This window comes from Channa argus, chromosome 17 (assembly GCF_033026475.1).
Source record: "Channa argus isolate prfri chromosome 17, Channa argus male v1.0, whole genome shotgun sequence".
Classification (NCBI taxonomy): domain Eukaryota; kingdom Metazoa; phylum Chordata; class Actinopteri; order Anabantiformes; family Channidae; genus Channa; species Channa argus.
This window is the reverse complement of record NC_090213.1, coordinates 14,199,100-14,219,668: the sequence shown is the minus strand read 5'-3', so window position 1 is coordinate 14,219,668 and position 20,569 is coordinate 14,199,100.

Here is a 20,569-nt window from a genome sequence, read left to right as displayed (position 1 = left end):
TACTGCTGTGATCTGGATTAGACCACTGGCATCTTCTCCTTGTTTACACCCAGGCCAAAGGAAGAAAAGAACATGTGCTCTGCCTTGAGAACAACTCCTTGCCAGTGTCAGTTTCTTGGGCTGAATCTGATTTTCCTAGAATCATTAGGCCTTCGAAGATCAGCTCAGGTTCATCCCCATGTGGCCAAAGAGGTCAACACGGGAAGACTAATTTACCCAAGCTCATTAGCAAATACCGTCAACATACAAACACTCAGACATGGGTTCCTCAAATCAAATGGCCGTGTCCTCATATGCCCACTGACCGTTGAAAACCTTCTAAGCACAGATTTGCAAATGAGATAGAATGAATAGGGCACCGGTTTACACTTTCACTTCCTAGATTACGCTGGCACCCTTAGGTGCTTCCTCCTAAATCCCGACATCAACCACCTTGCCTTTCAGGAATCTTAACTCAGTCAGTAAATCAGTTTTATCCGTTAATAAGGTAAGCTGCCCAGTTTTTACTAGCACGTCTTTTAAGGGTGTAAACATGTGTACATGCAACAATACAGTATCAATTTACCATAACAAATAAGCCATAAAAATACCAGTAAAAGAGAAAAACAAAGATAAAAAGGGTTTAATTTGTTGCACATTACGGCTTTCAGATCACTATAACCAAAACATTTCCTAGAAAAAGCAAAGTGTTATGAACTTTTTTCATTGTGCAAATGCCTCTTTTTCTTTAAATTTCCTAGTGTACCACCACAGTCCCACAGCTACTGCTACTTTTTATGTTCTCAAGCTCCGGCTTGACAAGTATGGCTTAATGAAACACTGGCGGCCTGAGCCTTGATTCTGTTTACTTTTATTTCCCCCTTTTTTTTTTTTTTTTAGAAATAAACTGCTAGAACCCTACTTTCATTACACAAAGCCAGGATCTTGGCATGGGAGCACGGGTCATACAAGGACATCCCAGAATAGAAAAAAAAAAAAAGCGCAGCCTGGACAGAGCCTGCAGCAAAGTACGAAGAATGGAATGGATCCAGCTGAAACCACTATCAACTGTAGACACAGGAGAGTCACTGGAGAGCACATATGTTTCAGGTAGGATACGCGTAAACACGCACACGCACACGCACACGCAGACACATACAGTAATACTGAAAACATGTTACATTGACCTGTAAACCTGGAAATAATGAGAACGTTTGAGGATTTAGAGACACAATAAGTTGTGACATTTTAAAGGAAGAGGAGATATATTCACAAGAAATCACATTTGAGCTAATTCGTGGCACTGACCATGTAAACTCTTTCACAGAAAAGGTCAGACGTTCTTTAATTTTATCCTCTAATTATCAGGTTTTAAAGTGCAAAGGTTTCTTAGAGAAGTTTAAATTGACAGGTTAAGGGTTATTACACGGTCCATTACAGTTATTGTAAGCTGACTTATGAGCTGATACTGAACAGGCTGGATATACATAAACAGAGATTATGTAGGACAAACAATAATATAGGTTTTTTTAAAGTCTTTCCAAAAACTTTTTTTTCTGCTTTGGTTAAGATTTGTGCTCACGTACAATCAGCAACTGTATAATCTTGACATGTGTGTCGGAGTGTTGTGCAACACTGTGGACACATATAATGTTTTCAGAGTGCAACAACGCTAAGCAGTGTGACACTAAAATAAAGATACAAAGTTTTGAATTTAATAAAAAATTAAAATGTATGAAAGTCATTCAGCACATTCTGAATTAAAAAAACTAAACATTTTACTATACAACAGTTATTCATGTAAAATATGTTAAACGTTCTACACTTTCTTAACTAGGATGAGTGGAGCCCACTATTTAAATGCTTTGATATAAAAATTACACTTCTTTATCAAAGTCCGTGTAAAAGGAATATTTCTTCTATTCAGTGATGAGCATTCAATTTACAGACTGCACAGACTTAAAGTTTCCATTTCCAAATATCTATCAAGTTTAGGCTCCTACGGCTAGTAAACTCATAAATATGTGCATGTGTTAATCCTTCATATATGAAGGGTTATGGTGTTCATGTTTCCAGTGTAGTCTCTGGAGTAGTGGAAATAACCAAGACTGACCTATGAATAAGGTTTCTTTACCAGCCAAGTTCTTTTAAAAAAAATATAAAGAGAATTGGTATTTTTAGTTGGTACACAGAAATAGAAAAGTCACCGTGTACACATACATGGACTGAACTGTACTAAATCAAAACGTGAACCTTCATGGCACACGGGCTGTGCTTTTGTAAACCTGTCAACTGTCCAACATACTGTAAAAGCAATAACATGTGAATTCTCTTTTGGGCTTTTTGCTCACATTAATAGTTTTTATTTTCCAAGTGGGTCAAATAAACACTCAATTCTGGAAAGATTTATCCCAATAAAGCCTCTGTTATCATGCTCTAATGACACTAATCTTCAAAACACACTATAAAGGCTGTCTTGGGGAAAGAGTTGGAAATGAACAAAACACAAGTGAAATTCCTGTCCAAATCAAAATCACACTAGCCTTACTGGAAATCTCTTCTGGGTAATAATTCTGTGCTTTGACATATGAGAGCAGTATTTCATTTTCACAGCAGTATCAAATCAAACCTCAGCTGAGACACTTTGTTCCAGTTTTAATACTTAGGCTGCGCATCTCATTTCTGACACTGATAAACTTCAGTGAGGACTGTGGTGGAAAACGGGCCCTTCTTCCCAGTACTGAGTCCTTATCCGACAGCAGAAGAGTTCGTTTTTAAGCCTAAATCACCAGGCTGCGTTATCGTGATACAATTATGTGCCGTTTGGTGTATCAGTGATGGTCTTGCGGACAAAGGACACTGGTGATCCAAGGTGATGCATCTGTGTGCATCCAAGACATCACGGAGCCATAGCGGCCTAGACGGATTAGCCTGAGAGGGGCTACATGACGGTTGCTTAGTAACTACAAACCTACTCAAATACTTGACAAACATGAGGGACGGGGCTATAGTTTAACCATGAATATTCAAAAGGTCTTTTTTTATTACAGACTTACACATGTTTTTATGATGTTTAGGTGGATTGAGGCTTGTTCCACTAAATCAACCTGCACCCATTACTAAGCTATTTAAATGTGGCTGTGAAAATGAAATACTGCTCTCAAATGTCAAAGCACAGAATTATTACCCAGCAGAGATTTCCAGTAAGGCTAGTGTGATTTTGATTTGGACAGGAATTTCACTGGTGTTTTGTGTTTTGGAAATGGAAACTTTAAGTCTGTGCAGTCTGTAAATTGAATGCTCATCACTGAATAGAAGAAATATTCCTTTTACACGGACTTTGATAAAAAAGTGTAATTTTTATATCAAAGCATTTAAATAGTGGGCTACAGTCATCCTAGTTAAGAAAGTGTAGAAGGTTTAACATATTTTACATGAATAACTGTTGTATAGTAAAATGTTTAGTTTTTTTAATTCAGAATGTGCTGAATGTCTTTTTCATACATTTTAATTTTTTATTAAATTCAAAAACTCGTATCTTTATTTTAGTGTCACACTGCTTAGCGTTGTTGTGCACTGAAAACTCTATATGTGTCCACAGTGTTGCACAACACTCTGACACACATGTCAACATTATACAGTTGCTGATTTTGTCCGCGAGCACAAATCTTAACCAAATCAGAAAAAAAAGTTTTTGGAAAGATTTTAAAAAAACCTATATTATTGTTCGTCCTGCTGTTCCTCAGTATGTGTACAAATCTCTGTTTATGTATATCCAGCCTGTTCATTCAGCTTACAATAACTGGAATGGGCCGTGAAATAACCCTTAACCTGTTAATTTAAAGTTCTCCAAGAAACCTTTGCACTTTAAAACCTGATAATAATTTCTTTGAGTGCAGCCAAGCAAAGTTTTACATAATCTAGAGACAACTTTCCTGTTCACTCACGAGCTGTTTTCACCTCATGTGACCTTAACACTGGTTTACCAGGCTGAGGGATCACAGCCTCGCACTGATTTGCAGCTGAGCTGTCGAAGAGTCTGAGGAAATTTTCTGTGCTTTCCTGTTATGACCAATTGAAGCAATTTGTGTGTTCATTTTGTGTGGGTTGATAAGGGATGACAGTCCAAAAATGTTTTTTATGAACAGTCACGCAGAAGGGAATACAAGCAGGTAGTGTGTATGCCTTTGTCTTAGTTACACGTCAATGCCTATATTTAATCAAGAAATAATACTTTAATAAAAATCACCAAGAAAACATGCGCACACAGCTCTGCACACTTTCATCTACACAAAACTCATTGAGTGCTCCAATATGGGCACATTTTAAGTTTTTATGAAAGCGCATAACATAAATTAAACTATTATTACTGCTGCTTCTTTTAAAACAAGGTGAAACTGGAAAATGTCTTTACAGTTAATTTTTTTCTCAATGAGACAGAATTACGACTTGACTAGACTAGGCCAAATTCAACTAGACCACTTGGGGACTTTCCCCCAAATAAATACTCTTAAATACCAAGCTATGAAAACAAGGGGGTTTCCACCAACTCAGACATGACTGTAAAGCGATTAGTGCATCTTTAAATAAAGAGAATTTATGTTGAGCCACTATGATTTACTGAATTCACCATCAAATCTATGAAAGGCATTGTTGTAAATTAATTAGCCCTAAATGAAAGAATCAACTCATGTCATGGTTTCAAGGTTTTTTCTTCTTTGGTGTTAACACGCTTGGGGCAGAGTGTCAGAGACACGCTAGCGAAAATGGGAAGTCTTAAGAAAGTGTATTATGCACTGTTGATATTGTTTTTTAATGGGATTTGTTAATGATATAAAAAAGACAGCATGTCGCCATCCTCTAAAGCAGGTCTGGATCAGCCAGTAATCCTGTTTCCCAAAAACACTATACACAAGAACAGGACCATCTTACTTAAAAAGAGATGTAAATGACCTGAAGCAAAAACTTTATGATGGAAATAAAACACAATTAGCAAAAGGAGCCAGTCACACCTGCATTAAAAATCATACATTTATGATTAAACCAATTATTCAGTTCATTTAATGACACTGATCATTTTCCTTGTGGAGGTGAAATTCAGATCATCTTGAGTTCAATTTTGATAGACTTAAACTTCCACATTTGCTGGCGTGAAACAATTTGGGCAAGTTTTCATACCAGTAAAAAGCTTGCATCAGTTAGGGTGATATTCCAATAACTACACCTGATCTATGACATGAGTGACTGACAGGACACTGAGATCAGTAGGCTTAGCTTTACATTTGATGACTGAATTCATACGACAAAACATAATGTCAAATGTATTACAAAAAAAATTTTCAATTACATTTCAAATTGGTTTACTTATTTCCATTACTCTTCTGTCATAGTTTAGTGATACAAACCTTTAAAGCTTGGGTCTGTTTATTTATATTTCAGTGTCCCCTAACGCACCCACCTAACCCACTTCTAACAATCTTTTATTTCTTTGTACTATAACAATGCTTTATATATTTTTATATAAATGCTTCATATTAATTTGATTACACTGAACAGAAGAGCATGCAGCAATGTGATTGTTTTTCGTGTTCACTTCAGAATAGAAGAAGCTATAGTGGTTTATTAGCTGTGTTGCATCATTTACTTTTATTTAAAGCTATGATAAGCACCTGAAGCAATAGCATGAGACTCATAATTGATCCACTCTGCTCCGTCCCCTCTCTGCTCTGCTATGCTCTGCTAAACAAAATTACAACAAATCAAAACGAGCTAAAAAAAGCAGTAATACTAAAACACTCCTGACAGAGCTGGTGAATAAGTTTGGATCAGACTTTTCATTATAAATTTCCTTACAAAGAGACTTGGTCAAAAGTTAAGAGACATGAACGGGTGTTAAAAAGACTAAGTAATTATTAAAAAGGGAAAAATATTGACTTAGCAGTGCAGTTTGCAACCAGAGCGTTTTATCCTTTCTTCTGTAACTCTATCTTAACTGTAATATGTATAACTGTGACGGCAAAAGGGCAGGGTCTGTTCATAGAAAACTGAAGGAATTTGTGGCTGACTAGTGTTAGCATGTCCCCAGCAGGCTAGAACCTCGACAGCTACAAGCAATTCCCAGAATACAACTGCAAAGCTTCTAGCACCAAACATTTCAAGAATATGCACAGGTTAACTTTTTTTTGTCCAGTTGTGCTTCAAGCAACATGCTGCACCTTTGTTAGGCACATATTTTGCCAAAGCAAAGAATGAGCTGGGTTGGGTGCTTAATTATTTCATCCTCTTTGTTTGATTTCAATTGTTTTCATCAGAAAATCTTGGACTACAATTTTGCGTGCATTTCTTATGACCATGTTTCTGACCCTCATGGGGCATCCCTGACAGGCTGTGTGTCTTTTATGTTTTATGTGCGTTTTTTATGAAATGAGAGAAGCAAGGCTGAATGCTGGAACAGCTTCACTTACCACAACACTGAGCCAGAGGGCGTTTATACTGCTGTTACTATGGAGATATGTTCTCCACTCTCTGTTATGTAATAAAGTTTTAAAATTCATCTTTCTGAGGATGAAAGAGCAAAGCCTCTCAGATGGAGCGAGATTCGGTAAGAGTGTTAACGAACGTGTTGTTGTAGCCAGGTTGTTTATGATCCACACAGCTCTGAGGGTTCTGCTGACTTCAGTCCAAGTACATTATCACCACGCATTCACATCTTTTCACAGATCATTTAACAGACCAGAGTTTATGAATACATTTGTTGTTCATAGTTTATTTACGTTTCAATACGTTTCAAAAATGCCTGCAACTAGTTTTATTTCACAGTGAAAAAACAAAGCACAAATGGTCAGAGCTAGTGTTTCTTATCAGATATAAAGGATGAAGCACAACATGTAGTAGATGCAAATAAATAAAAGGATCAACAACACGATGTGCTTTTGTTTTGTTCTGTTCTATGGTTTTGTTAATAGTCCATTGAATATGTTTTATAGAATACTAAGTGAATCATCATGAATGTCTGAAACATTTTCAAACAACATTAAATATTTGTCCTGAAGAAAATGCCTGCAACTATCGGAGCCAACAACATTTTTTCCACCCTTTTGTCTTTATAGTGGAGAAGAAAGGAGGATGGTGAACAGCAAGAGTCCAGAGCAAGACTGGAACCAGGGATAGTGAGATAATAAACCCCATCCGCCTACCCTCCAGTTATAATGTCACCCTCTCCCTCATAACTAGATTTACTGTTAAACAATCAAGTACCCTGAATCTCTTCCTATTCCTAGTATGACACGTAAGGTAGCAAGCAAGTTAGTTTAATATATTTGCTCCGTGTCTCCTGTGGTGTTTAATGTAGTTTACCTTAAAGGTTCCTCGCAGAGACTCATGTGATCAGATCAGTTTTCTGTATATGCATCATCATAAAAAGTCTCTAGTTGTCCATCGTTAAACCTTTGTAGAGTCAGAGGGTCTGTCAGTCTGTCAGACTTCAAAAAGTGTGGTAATATGTTGTGTCTGTTCGTCCTATGTATCCATTTGCTATATTTCCTCATCAGTCCATGCAGATCTAAACTTTTTTTAGCTGCAATTCTGAACACTTCCTTCTCTCAGACAAGCATATATTTCTTCTTTTCTGTCATTTCCACTCCCACTTTTTTAATGAACAATTTGAAAAAGCAAATATCAACAGGCGGATGGAAATGCTCCTATTATGTCTCTTCAGAAGCAAATGAATCTGTGGAAAAATAGCTCCAATGTTGCCGTACAAAAAAATACTAAATCACCACTTGTTAGTTTGGCTCATTTAAAATGTGCTACATATAATTTATTGCTTATTATTTTAGTCTTCTCATTCTGCCTGCATTGTGCCCATGTCTTATGCTAGCAGAGAGAAAAAATATTCACAAGCTTACCAATAAACCCTGGACCTAAACATAGCCATAACTCATTTTCACACCCAAACTGGAAAACTCAAAAACCTTTATTTGTTATCGTGTACCGTCCTCCAGTCCCTTATTCAGAGTTGATTGAAATTTCTGATTTTCTATCTGATTTAGTGCTTAGTACAGATACAGTCATTATAGTGGGTGACTTTACCATTCATGTAGATGCTGACAGTAACTGACTCAGCACTTCGTTGAATTCATTATTAGATTCAATTGGTTTTTCCCAAAATGTAAATAAACCCACTCACTGTTTTAGTCACAGCTTAGACCTTTCCCTTACGTATGGAACTGAAACTGATAATTTCACAATGTTTCCTCACAACTCTCTTCTGTCTGACCATTTTCTAATAACATTTGAATTTACAATAACGGACTATACAGCAGTTAGGAAAAAATTCCACTATAGCAGATGCTTAAGTGAAAAAGCTGTAAACAGATTTAAAGAAATTATTTCTTTCATAATTTGCTTCACCATATGTCAATACAATGGAAAGTAGCCACCTTAACTTTACTCCTGCACAAGTTGATTATCTTGTTGACAATTCTGCAGCCTCATTACGTACCATACTTGATAGTGTTGCCCCTCTGAAAAAGAAGGCAGTAAACCAGAAGAGGCTTCTCCATGGTATAGTTCGCAAACACACAACTTAAAACAGGCAACACGAAAGTTAGAAAGGATTTAGAATCTCATTTTGCCATGAACAATAGTTTAAAAATGTACAAAAAAGCTCTCTGTGATGCCAGAACAGCATATTATTCATCATTAATACATTCATCATAATTCCCTTTACTCTAAGTAGCAATGACTTCATGACTTTGTTTACGAATAAAATTGTAGCTATTAGAGAAAGAATTCACCAGATCCTCCCCCCCAAATATTACAGACAGATCTTCATGTACAACAGCTAGAATCATCAGTAAGGCCCCTCATTGACTGCTTTTTACCCATAGATCTTAGATATCATCAATCTAGCTTTAGAAACAGGATATGCACCACAGGCCTATAAGGAAGCTGTAATTAAACCACAACTTAAAAAAAAAAAACGATCTTGACCCAGGTATTTTAGCCAATTACAGACCAATATCCAATCTCCCCTTTATTTCTAAAATCCTTGAAAAAGCAGTTGCAAAACAATTATGTGACCAGCTGTACTGAAATAATTTGAATGGAGACTTTCAGTCAGGATTTCGAGTTCATCATAGGACAGAAACAGCACTGGTTAAAGTCACCACCATCTTTTCATGGCATCCGATAATGGACCCGTCTCTATACTTGTTCTGTTAGAGTTTAGTGCTGCATTCGATCACAACATTTTATTACAGAGACTGGAACCTGAAATTGGGATTAAAGGATGGGGTTTGGGTTGTAATAACTCTCTTTTCTCTGTACATCTTTATAGTCTTGACTTTATTCTCTAAAGTGCCTTGAGATGACTTTGTTGTAAATTTGGTGCTATATAAATAAAGTTGAATTGAATTGAATTGAATTGAACATTATGGACCCACTCTACGTATTTACTATGACATACTTTTAAAGCACTTGTATACAGATGTGCTTTCCTTCAAAAAGACTGCGGTCTGCCAACAATTGACATCTGGTGGTCCCATCACCACACAAAATATCCCAATCAAAACGCTTCAGCTCAGTGATCCCACGATGGTCTCCCTCCCACTATTCAAAAATGTGTTCAAACCAGAACTCTTCGGTAACTTCCTAGAAAAAAGAAATCCCATCTGTTCTTTGTTGGACTTGCATCTCATGAAATGAAAACACTTCTCATAGCACTTGTTTTCACCGTGACTTAGATTTGTGCTTCCTTGTACCTCACTTGTAATTCGTTTTGGATAAAAGCTTCTGCCAAATGACTAAATTTAAATGGAAATTTTAGTTTTGATTTCTCATTTAACATTTGAGGAAGTCTGATTTGCAGTATTGCGTTCATCCAAACATAGAGGATGCGACTCTATAGCCTTCTCACTGCATTAGTCAGCTACTCTGAATGACTGTATTCGAAATGAACAGCCATGTGTTTTCACACATATTATAACACACATTATCACATTTTAAACAGTAGCTGCAGAGACAAAGATGTCGTTTAAAACCAACTGAGTGACTCTTCTTCAAAACGAAAGGTTAAATATAAACGACTAAATAAATGACTGATTCATGTTCTTGTCACTAACACGAACATCTACAAAAAGACGAAATGATGAAATTCTCACTCCTGTATTCTCTGTGTTTGTTTCTATCGCACCATCACTCTGGGTTTAAGCCTGGCTGCACAGCAGTGGAAAATGTGTTAAACAGAGGTGGAATCACTGGGAGAAAGCCTTTTTTATCTAACAGCAGGCTCTTGCTCTTATACTCAGGCAGAGCAGCAGGAGGGACGAGGAGTGAAGTCAGAAATTGCACAGAAGGACCGAGGTCACACGAGGCCATGTTGTCTTCAAGGAATGGTGCAATCACAACTCAGCTCACTGCTCTGAACGGGATGGGTGACATGGAATATGGGTAGAATGAAGTTAAACGAGGGGAGACAACGTGAGTCACACAGGAGGTAATTGGAGCATCATGGGGCAAAGAAAGTTTCAGCCATGCCTCCTTCTACAGGGAAGTATTTCATCCCTCTGAAGTGTGTTGAACTCAGGAGCATGAGCGTGACTGCACACAGACATGGCAGGATGTGGCAGGACAGGAATGATGCTGGATGATTTGGGGTTATTTATGAGCATTGATAAAACTCTACCCAGAGGACACGTGACCGAGCACATATTAATTAATTTGACCCATTAGCATTATGCAAGACTGGTGGAAGATTGGCTGCAGGATGCGAGGAAGATGAAACAGATAGACTGAACGCAGTCCTTGAGCAGGTCCCTGTCAACAGCAACTCCAGACCGATAAATACAGAGAGATTAGTCAAGAATCGAGGTCACAGAAAAGGAGATACTCTGCTAGTATCAAGCCTCTACGTGACAAGGTTTGTTTAATGTTTGATTACAGAGAAGGATGTTCTTTGATTATGAGATTGCAGCAGCAAAGCCAATAACAATGTCTTGATTGGGTTTGTTCGTGTGTAGCTTGTACTGTGCAATCCCAAACTAGGCCAATATAAATAGATATTGGGAGTGCGGTTGTCACTGATTTAAAGTCTCAGATGGTAACTGTTCCATGTAGTTAAGCAGAAGTTATAGGACATGTACGGAAATGTGGAGCAACTGCTCTTCAGGATCGTTAGGCTGGATTCTTATCGTGTTAAATCTTTCCTCAGGCAACTTAAATGGATTGGATTAAGCCAAGCAAGGTAAACATACCACCAACTTTAAGAAAAACAGTCATCAACTAAGCCTGATCAAGGCAGCAAACCATCCTGCCACACTGCCTGCTCCTACTATAAATGACTACTTCTGTCAGAATTAGCACTTGGCCACCATAAGTGTAAGGATTTTATACAGTGTGCAAACATTACATGTCTTTCTTTACTAAGCTTTGGAAAATATTCACATTTATCTGCACTGTTAATTTTTTGCATCTCTATTTAAAGACAAAAACTGAATTCTCTCCTTTACAAAGGCTTGTAGCAGGAAATATACACATTTGTAATTTCAAAGCCCAAAGGGGCTTTTACACAATACTGGATAATGTAGATGAAGAATGTGACTTTTTGATTTTCCATACATTTGCTAAAAGGTTTTGACTTTGTCATTAAGCATTATATTGGACTGATACATTCTGTCAAGGTTCAATTTCAGATTTTTCAATTTCAAAATAAACGTACAACACAGTAAAATGTAAACAAATCAAGCAGGATAAAAATGTTCTGGATAAACTCTATTTATAGCCTTTTGCCCTTTAAAGCATGTTTGGTGCACTGTGATTGTCAGGCTGCAACTGTCACTGGCAGGACTGGTTGGCTGTTTTCCACTGGTGATTTTTAAAATGTTTGTCAGTCTATGTGCATTAAATAAAACTGTTTTGTTGGTCCACAGAAATACATGGAGACAGAGAGAGAGAAGTACAGACGAATGAAGCGTGACATAAACAGTATATTAGGAATGGGAGTACACTGCCCAAAGCTATTTTTACAGGTGAGCTCTGACCAAACTAAGTTGAACAGAACTCTGGCCTTATTCCTCTAATTCAAAGTGACGGACCAGCATTGCCATCTCCACATTCATCTCACTCTCATGCTTAAAAACTACTACAAACTACAAGTCCCCACATGACAAAACCAGGACTGAACAAACCCTTCATGACCCCTTGTGGGGCACACAGGTGTACGTACAAGGCCACAGGTTGCTATGGAAAACACAGCGAAGCACCACACACAATTTGATCAGACATGCTTTCATTCACACAGTATGTACTACGGAAAGTGTGTGGAATTAATACACCGTCCAAATAGATGGATGCTTTCTATTAAATGACGTAATATCAAGTTCAGTTGAGGTGAGTATCATGGGCACGATAAAGGCACTGTAACCCACACTAACCTGGATTTCCCTTCTGAAACGCTGCCAATCTGTTAGACCCTAATGTTTGTCATGACCTGGAAAATGTGAGTGTGTGTATACTCACTGTTTCTCAGACAAATCGTTGTTGCAAATGTGTTGATTCATCCCTTTGTTTGAATGGTCATATGATTTTTTTTCTTTATTTCACTTTCAGGATCACTATATATGTGTGTGTCTGTGCTTGTTTGTGCCTGTGTTGTATTTGCCCTTTCTGAACTACCCTCCCATTCTTTAATACCTTCAGCGAGTACAGGTTGTGTTTGTTGCATGTTGTGCAACCTCTGTCAACTGGTAGTTCAAATCCATCTCAAGCAAAGCTCCATTCACTATCTGCATAATATGTCCGCCAAGTGTGTCGTGTCATCTAGTAACTCAATGTCCCAAAGTTTGCCTGGAAATGCTGTCTGACAGTAAGAGGAAAACTTCTGTCAAGTTTCGCAATTTACATTTGAGTCACAGGCGAAACGTTCCAGGAAGAGAGCAAAAAATCTGATGTGAAAAATGCTGGTTCCTTTCCAATTTTCATTCAAACCTTTTTATGCCTTCCCAGAGAATTGAATTATGTAGTTGTTCTAAATTGTCAGCTGGCCTCAAAAAGACAAGAGGCTGCATTTTCTTCAAGCTCATTTAACGTGATGTTGGGATCATCTCCATTCTACTAGGAAGAGGTCATGGCTTTTTTAGTGTGTTTCATAAGATTTGTCCTGACGATTAGCAGCATTTGTAAGTTCATTTTCAGCCTACTGGAAACAGTTGATGCTCATTAACTTAACCTTTTTTAAACCTCTACTCTCACCTGCTAATATCTCACCATGACTCTGGTTAAGAATCTTATCAGTGTGCAGCGGGCAAAACACACTTCACAAACAGAGAAAAGGGTACAGTCACAAAGTCAGAGGTCAACATAAAGTTGAGAAAGGGAAGGTTATGACACATGCTCTGTTAGATGTAGAACAAGATGGACGCTGTAAGCTGTCACCTTTGACAGGAAACCTTATCTTGACTGAGTTCTTGTGCAAGCCCATCTCTCTGTACATACACACACAACAAATATACATTTCCAATAAAGTTGCCTGAACATGAACTTGACCCTGGGGATCCTTGTAATTGTGACACATTTTTGTGACCCATGTGGGTAGGACACATGTAGAGGTTTAAATCTCTACTGAAAGCATAAGGCCGGTGATTTTTGTTATTGTCAAATAGACTTAAGTAGACGCGAACCAACAATGAACTGCATCTACCCACTGTAGCGTCCAGAACCAGATTTTTGCATATTTGTCTGAACCATAAACCTCCATTGTTGTTTAAATCCTATTACTGTAAAAACACATCAGTGAATCACACTGCCACACTGTGTGACATATTTCTCACTCACAAAAATGTGGCACAAAAAAACCCTAAAGCCCCAAACTCCCCACAAACTCTCTGTAAGGCAACAAATAATCAAGTTTTCCAGAAACTGCAGATGTAGTTCTTTAACTTTCAATCATAAAGTTTGATGAAAAACAATTGCTCTACTGCAAAATGCCGTGTTACATTGTTTTGGAACCGTATCGCAGAGGTTAAACTAACATGAAATTTATTGTGCAGAGACACAGAAAATGTCTGGCCTCCTGGATTTGTATGTCTGGCTAAGATTAATGTGTTAAATAAACATACTGTAAGCAGTGGTCCTCAATGATGGAAGAGGTAAGATGAGAATGACCAGACGTGTACAACTTCTACTAACAGTAACTGCTGGCTCATGTGTACTTAAGATGTAGATAATACATACTATGTTTAACGATCTACGTCCTTACTTAGAATATGTATATGATTATCACATTAATGTGAGGATTATGGGCTGTCGATGAAGTTTGAACGTGTCCCATCATCACACTCCTCACAGTCTGTGTGTACGACCTTCATGCTTTGTATGAAGGATTTGAAATTGATGGAAATGCTAGAAAAATTAAATTGTTTGCAATTGCTAAACAGTCAGATATCAAATTTCCAGCAGTGTGCACAAAAGGTGTTTCGAAAATAAGGCAGCAGATGAGTCACACACATCAGACACACATTACAACACCCTCTGTTCTGTTTTGTTGTGATGTTTATGAGAGCAGACTGTTCTGGTTTTTAGGACGTGAGACGTGTGCTTATTCAGTATCACCACTTGACCTCAGCTCACTCCATCTGAGTAAATCTGTTACCTCGTTTGAACTTAATGAATCCCTTGAGCTATGGCCCACACTGAATGAGCCATCCTCCTCCACCGCAACTGCTAACACTCACTGTGCAATAAATCTCCATATGGAATGAGACAGAATCCAACAGGGCAGTGTCTGTGCCATTTCTGTCGGGGTGAAAAAAAAAAAAGGGGAAAAAAAGATTGACGTCATTCATGATTACCTGAAACATCTACTTATTGTTGTTCATCTACTGTAACAAACTAATAACACAGTTTAGGTGCTTTTGTCATTTTTTCATATTATATAATGGCCCTTGGGTGGGTGGGGAGGGGGATTATACCAGGTGGTCTGCAAATGCACCAGAAAATTACTCAGCCGCAACAACCGTGAATCCACAAAGACCCTGTGATCATTTACGGAGCGAACATGCCTCTGCTTGTTCTGTCCTCCTTTCTCGTCCTTTGTCCTCGTCTCACCTCTCTTCTCCTCCTCCTTTTCGTTTTGTGTCCGGTCACATTTCCTCTCACGTTCTTCTCCTGTCTTGTCCTCTTTTACCCTTTTGCTTCTTATCCTGTCCTCACCTCACCCTCTCTTCTGCCTTGCTGCTTCAGCCACACAGATGGTTAAACCACCTACGCTGCTTCATGGGGAATCCATTACGCAAAAACACATAAAATTCGGTTCGTGATTAATAGATTCCATATAAAATTTTATGGTCACACTATATTATATGTACAATAAATGAAACTGTGCCAGAATAAACTGCTATGTAGCCGAACGCTCTTGTTTAACATTTAACTTCATATGTTTCTGCCAGAGCAATTTGCAATTACACTTGTAATATGCAGTGATCCGCTTCAGATGAATCGAGGACATGCTCTCAAAGACGTGTTTGCTTTTGCAGTGGTGTCCCATCATCTTTTGTCTCCCATGCCCCTGCTCTCTGCTGGTCTTTTCCCACTCTCCAGAATTTAACACGCAGGACAGATTTTTTTGGACCCAAAAGGGATTGTTGGAGCCAGCAGCGGGAACATGACCCCAGTGTTAATTCCTTTGTTGATGGTGATGTCTTTTATTGATCTGGCTTTCAAGTGGTGTCACCACAGCGGGCCATCAATTGCCACCTGAACTGAACCTGAAAAGTACATAAACAATTGCAGTGGGGAACACTTGGATCTCTGACGTAACGTTTTTTTTAGGACGTCACTCATAAATGTTGCTTAGAAATGATACAGGAGGATGATACATTACAGAATAATTTGTTGTAATATATAGTCACAATCCATGAGAAGTCAATTGTACCATGCTTTACTGTGTGCCAGTAAGTTTGCATTGACCTTTAGAGCATTATAATGGAAGCTTAAACTGTATGGCAGTAGCCTCAGGCAGCAACTACTTTGGCTGGGGGGCAGAAACCAGTGCAGAACTAACCTAACGTGCAATGCCAGTGACGGCCGCCAGAGGGTGGCTCCAAAAACGTCTGGTTCCAGTTGTTTTAAAAAGAAACAGCTTCTTTCTGGATATACTGCATCAGCTTTTATGGTCTCAATCACTAAATTCTGGCCCCCTCTAATAAGTCTGGTGGTAAATTGCTCCATTAATAAGACGTTAGGACTTACAGAAGGATTGATGTTTGCCATGTGGCACTGTGTGATTGACGCTTCACAGTTTACTTGCCTGCTGCTCTCTCCCGCTGCTGGACTCACACCAAGTCAGACAGTCAGAGCTTCTGTTTAGACAGACAGTTCTATGGTGGCCGTGGTTTAGGAGCTGCACCAATAAGAACCTCTGAGAATGCTGCCACACAAGGTTTCTTTGGGTTGACATTGGATTGAAGCACAGCAGCTGTTAGGCAAAAGTAACGCTGAGTTTATGTGTGAAGTACTTTGTCATGACATGATCCCTTAGGTGGCCTGAGTACACTTTTTGTCTCTGGCATTTTTAATGCTTTTATGTTGTACGTAATCTGAAAGAAAGATTTTTAAATGAGAATCATATATTGTAGCTAAGAAATGTTACAGTCCAAAGATCCAAAGATTTTACATTTACATTTAGTCCTTTAGCAGACGCTTTTATCCAAAGCGACTTACAAGTGAGGTACAAGGCAGAAAAAATCTAAGACAAGGAGAAAACATCAAGGCAAAGTCTTGTTAACATTTCATTTCAAGATCTGTAGATATTTGATGTGGAAATAACAGAGCAGCTGTTAAGTGACAAGGGATACAATTTATTTACTGTATGTGATTGTGACACTACTGAACTGTGGTTGAAGAAGTTCTCAGATTATTACGTGAGCAAATGTGTCATCGTCAGCACAGTTGAGAAATACTCCTTAACTTCCTGCATCAGTGCTCTACCAACTGAGCCACATTCAATACATATCCGGACCCCCCCAAAAAAACAAACAAACAGAAAAAGTACTATTCCGAGTACATTCTGTATAACAACCCAGCCAGTTTCCGGAACACATTTCCGATTTTGGACATTAACACATTTGCTCTTAAATATACAGCCAGGCCACAAGTAATAGACATAATTCACACATGTGTATAGCACATGGGCGGCCCTGTCCTCACAAATCGATGGTCACGGCTTTGAACGTGACTGCTGGCTTTACGGAATATGAATATACTCTCCGTGCCTTTTGTCCAGGTACTATGTTTTCCTCCCAGATTCAGGTAAATTGAGTTTTCATGGGTGCATGGTTGTCTATCGCTCCATCAGCCCTGTGAGCGATGGGTGACCCTGCGTCTTGACTAATGATGGCTGGATGATGATGATGATCTTAAACAGGAAAGGTACTCACTGACGTTAATCAAAGGCATGTTTGACAGATAATGCCACTTTAACTCATCACATATGTAGAGACGTATAATGGGAACTCTAAAGTGCAGAGTGAAATTTGCTAACTTTGTTTATAATGCTGAACATTCGCTGACTGAAAACACATGTTTGGTTTTATTTTTAGGACCAGATCATGTCGTATTGGACATCCAGTACATCCAGATATAAACAAACAGCAGCATAAATTGCCTTAGTCTAAACTCCCATTAGTCACCTAATGTCCAAACCAACACAGTGATTTAAATTACAAGTCTGCCCACAGGAAATAATCACAGACGGCTTCAACACATGGCAATTATTGATCCTTGTGCTCATTGCAGGTTTGTAGTCAGTATGGAAACTGGAATAAATTGTTGGTGCGTTCAGATGAGGCAACACACATAATGTGATGTGACAACACAGTCTCCTGAAGCCCTTCACGGAAACACTCTCATATCATCACAAGCACATTTTTTAAACTAGACTACATCTTACAATCATATCAAAGTCAAAAAGTGACCTTTATATTTTACTGTAATTATAGCACAAATCCTATTTTACTGTCCATTTGGTGGTTAATGGCCCTCCCTTTGATTAGCTCCCGTAAAATCTGTCCATTTGGATTTGTAACATTTAATCGAGACCTACAGTATATGGTTATAACATTTGCTGACAGCTTATCAAAACCTGCAAGCCAGTACTGCTCAGCTTGGGATAAAAAACAAACAGATTTTTGTCTCTAATATTTGATGAACCCAAAGTGTTCCAGGTAATAAGCAGTGACTGTGTGGTTGTCAAATGCTGCTGATGTCCTGTATGACCTCAATCTTTCTCCCTCTGTAGAACAATGTGACTACTACAGTGTATGCCTGTAATAAAATATCATATTCCCAGATTTGTGTCACAAACATTAAAAACTGTGTAAATGAAATAAATATCAAATCACTCACAGATGGTCAAATGTAAAAAAAAGGAAAAGCAAGGAATTTGCATAAGCTGCAGCCAACCATTCATGGTCGTAGCCTTTGGTCTGGTCTGTCTAGACAAGTGGTAGCAACTGGGAATTAATCAGCTTTGTCTGACCCGATTAATGTAATATTCAAATGATTTAACACGACACTGGATTCCATGTGTTACCCACATGAAAGGAGCGACTCATGGCTAAGGACAGAATGCATGAAGTGTGGTTGGTTGTGATAGTGGTGAGATTGCTGGCTATTTTGCTACCCACCATCCTGAATTCTAGCTTGTTATTTTCCCATCACAGCTTCGGTGTCATTATGTTTACATTCCTTTACATAATCACTGGTTGTAATGAAATATAGTTTTTAAAATTCAGCAAAGATTTGTGTTCCACGCTGAACCATTTATACACACGTGTTATCTTTTTATAAAACTTAGGATGCCAAAAGAAAAAACAACTGACTTTTATTAACAACTTTTAACAAATGATCCTGTCATATTCCAATTCAATTTATTTTAATTTATTTTTCTGCCAAACGTTTGTCACGTTTTTCACACATTGGTACAAATAGTATGTGCAAAGTTAAACCTCTGCGAATAGTTTGGAACAGATTTAAAAGCCTTTGTGTCTAAATAAACGGCACAATTTTATTTTGTTATAAGTTAATAGCAGCTGTGTTGAATTGTCGGGAGAAACTGATGACTTTGTCACATCTGACCTGTTGGCCTTCTGACACACAGTACTAGCTGGTGATTTATTTGTTTATATGTTATGCATTATTAGTTTCATCCTAACCATTTCAGCTTGCTCACTCAGCTGTGTTTGTAAGTGATAAAAGGTGGACAACCCTAACTGAGACGTACAAAGGATTTATATTAGCAGATTTATGTTCAGTGATCTGTAAACACAATAATTCATGTGTGTGAAATCAGAAGGTCAGTCATTTCAAAGCACAGATCTGTAAAGATAGAGTTTAACCCATGTCTTATCCTTTTGTTGTTTTACCAGTGCTTCGTATTTTTCCCCCACAGTTGGCCACAAAAATTTCAGCCCACTCCACAGATATTGCTGATATTTCTTGTTTTGTTACAGCACTTCAAAAGACTTTCAGTTTGCTTTCTCTCATCTGCTTTTTCCTCTGATGTATATAGGGTTGCCGACCCTTTTCTTTCCTAATTTTGTGTCTTTCTGTCTACACTTCTTTAAAATTCTGCACAATAAGACGTTCTGTATCCCGCACTCTTGTCTTGGTTTTACCTTAGTGTCAGATAGACAGAATGTTTTGATGTAAAATCGATCCTACCGTCCAGATGAGAAAAAAGAATAAAATTACAAGAGATAAACTTTACACTAAGTGAGAAACGTTTTTAAATATTTTTCAAGCGAGAAAGTAATAGTTTAGATTAAGATGTGGTTTGTAAAGTTGATCTGGTGTTTTCAGCACCATGAGATTCACTCTGCCAGGGAAGACAGCTGTGATCTCAGCAGCTGCTGTCCGCATTCATTCCTGGGGAGAAGAACAGCCTTATTTCAACAAGCCCTGTGGTAATTTACTGCTGGCTCATGTTAGTTTTCATTTAAAATGTTATAACTTATTTTGGAATATAAAAACTGGAGTCAGAATATGACATTTGTTACTGCCAGTTTGACAGTAGGGAAAGCTTAAAAACATGTTGATTGGATATTAAAAAAGTCGGCGGACTCACCACAAACCAGTAGAGAAAATACGTAAATGCACACCGACCCATGGGCCTCGCCTATGTCACACCAGCGGTCCTGCTGGTGGTGCCAGTGTAAACTGTAATAATGCCCTGTTGGAATTTAGTTCTGTTAGAAGCTCAGTGGGTCATTAGAACTGAGTCCACAGCAGTATTTGGTTGGAAAACACCTATTTACGATGCTGTAGCTCATTAGGGAAACATTTGTGGAATAAATACATACTTTTGACAATGTTGACAATATTGAAATATTCTTGACAGTAAAGATTCTCTACTTCAGTACATTTCACAGTGTATGTGCAGTAATTCTTGTCGACCCATTATTCAGTCCTCTGCTGAGCATGGTGCTGCCCACTGGTACACTCTCTGACTCACAGGGTTAGTGCACCATTAGAGTCTGAAAGCCGTTCAAAACAAAATAATGGTAATGTTCTTTAACACGACGTACAGAAGCAA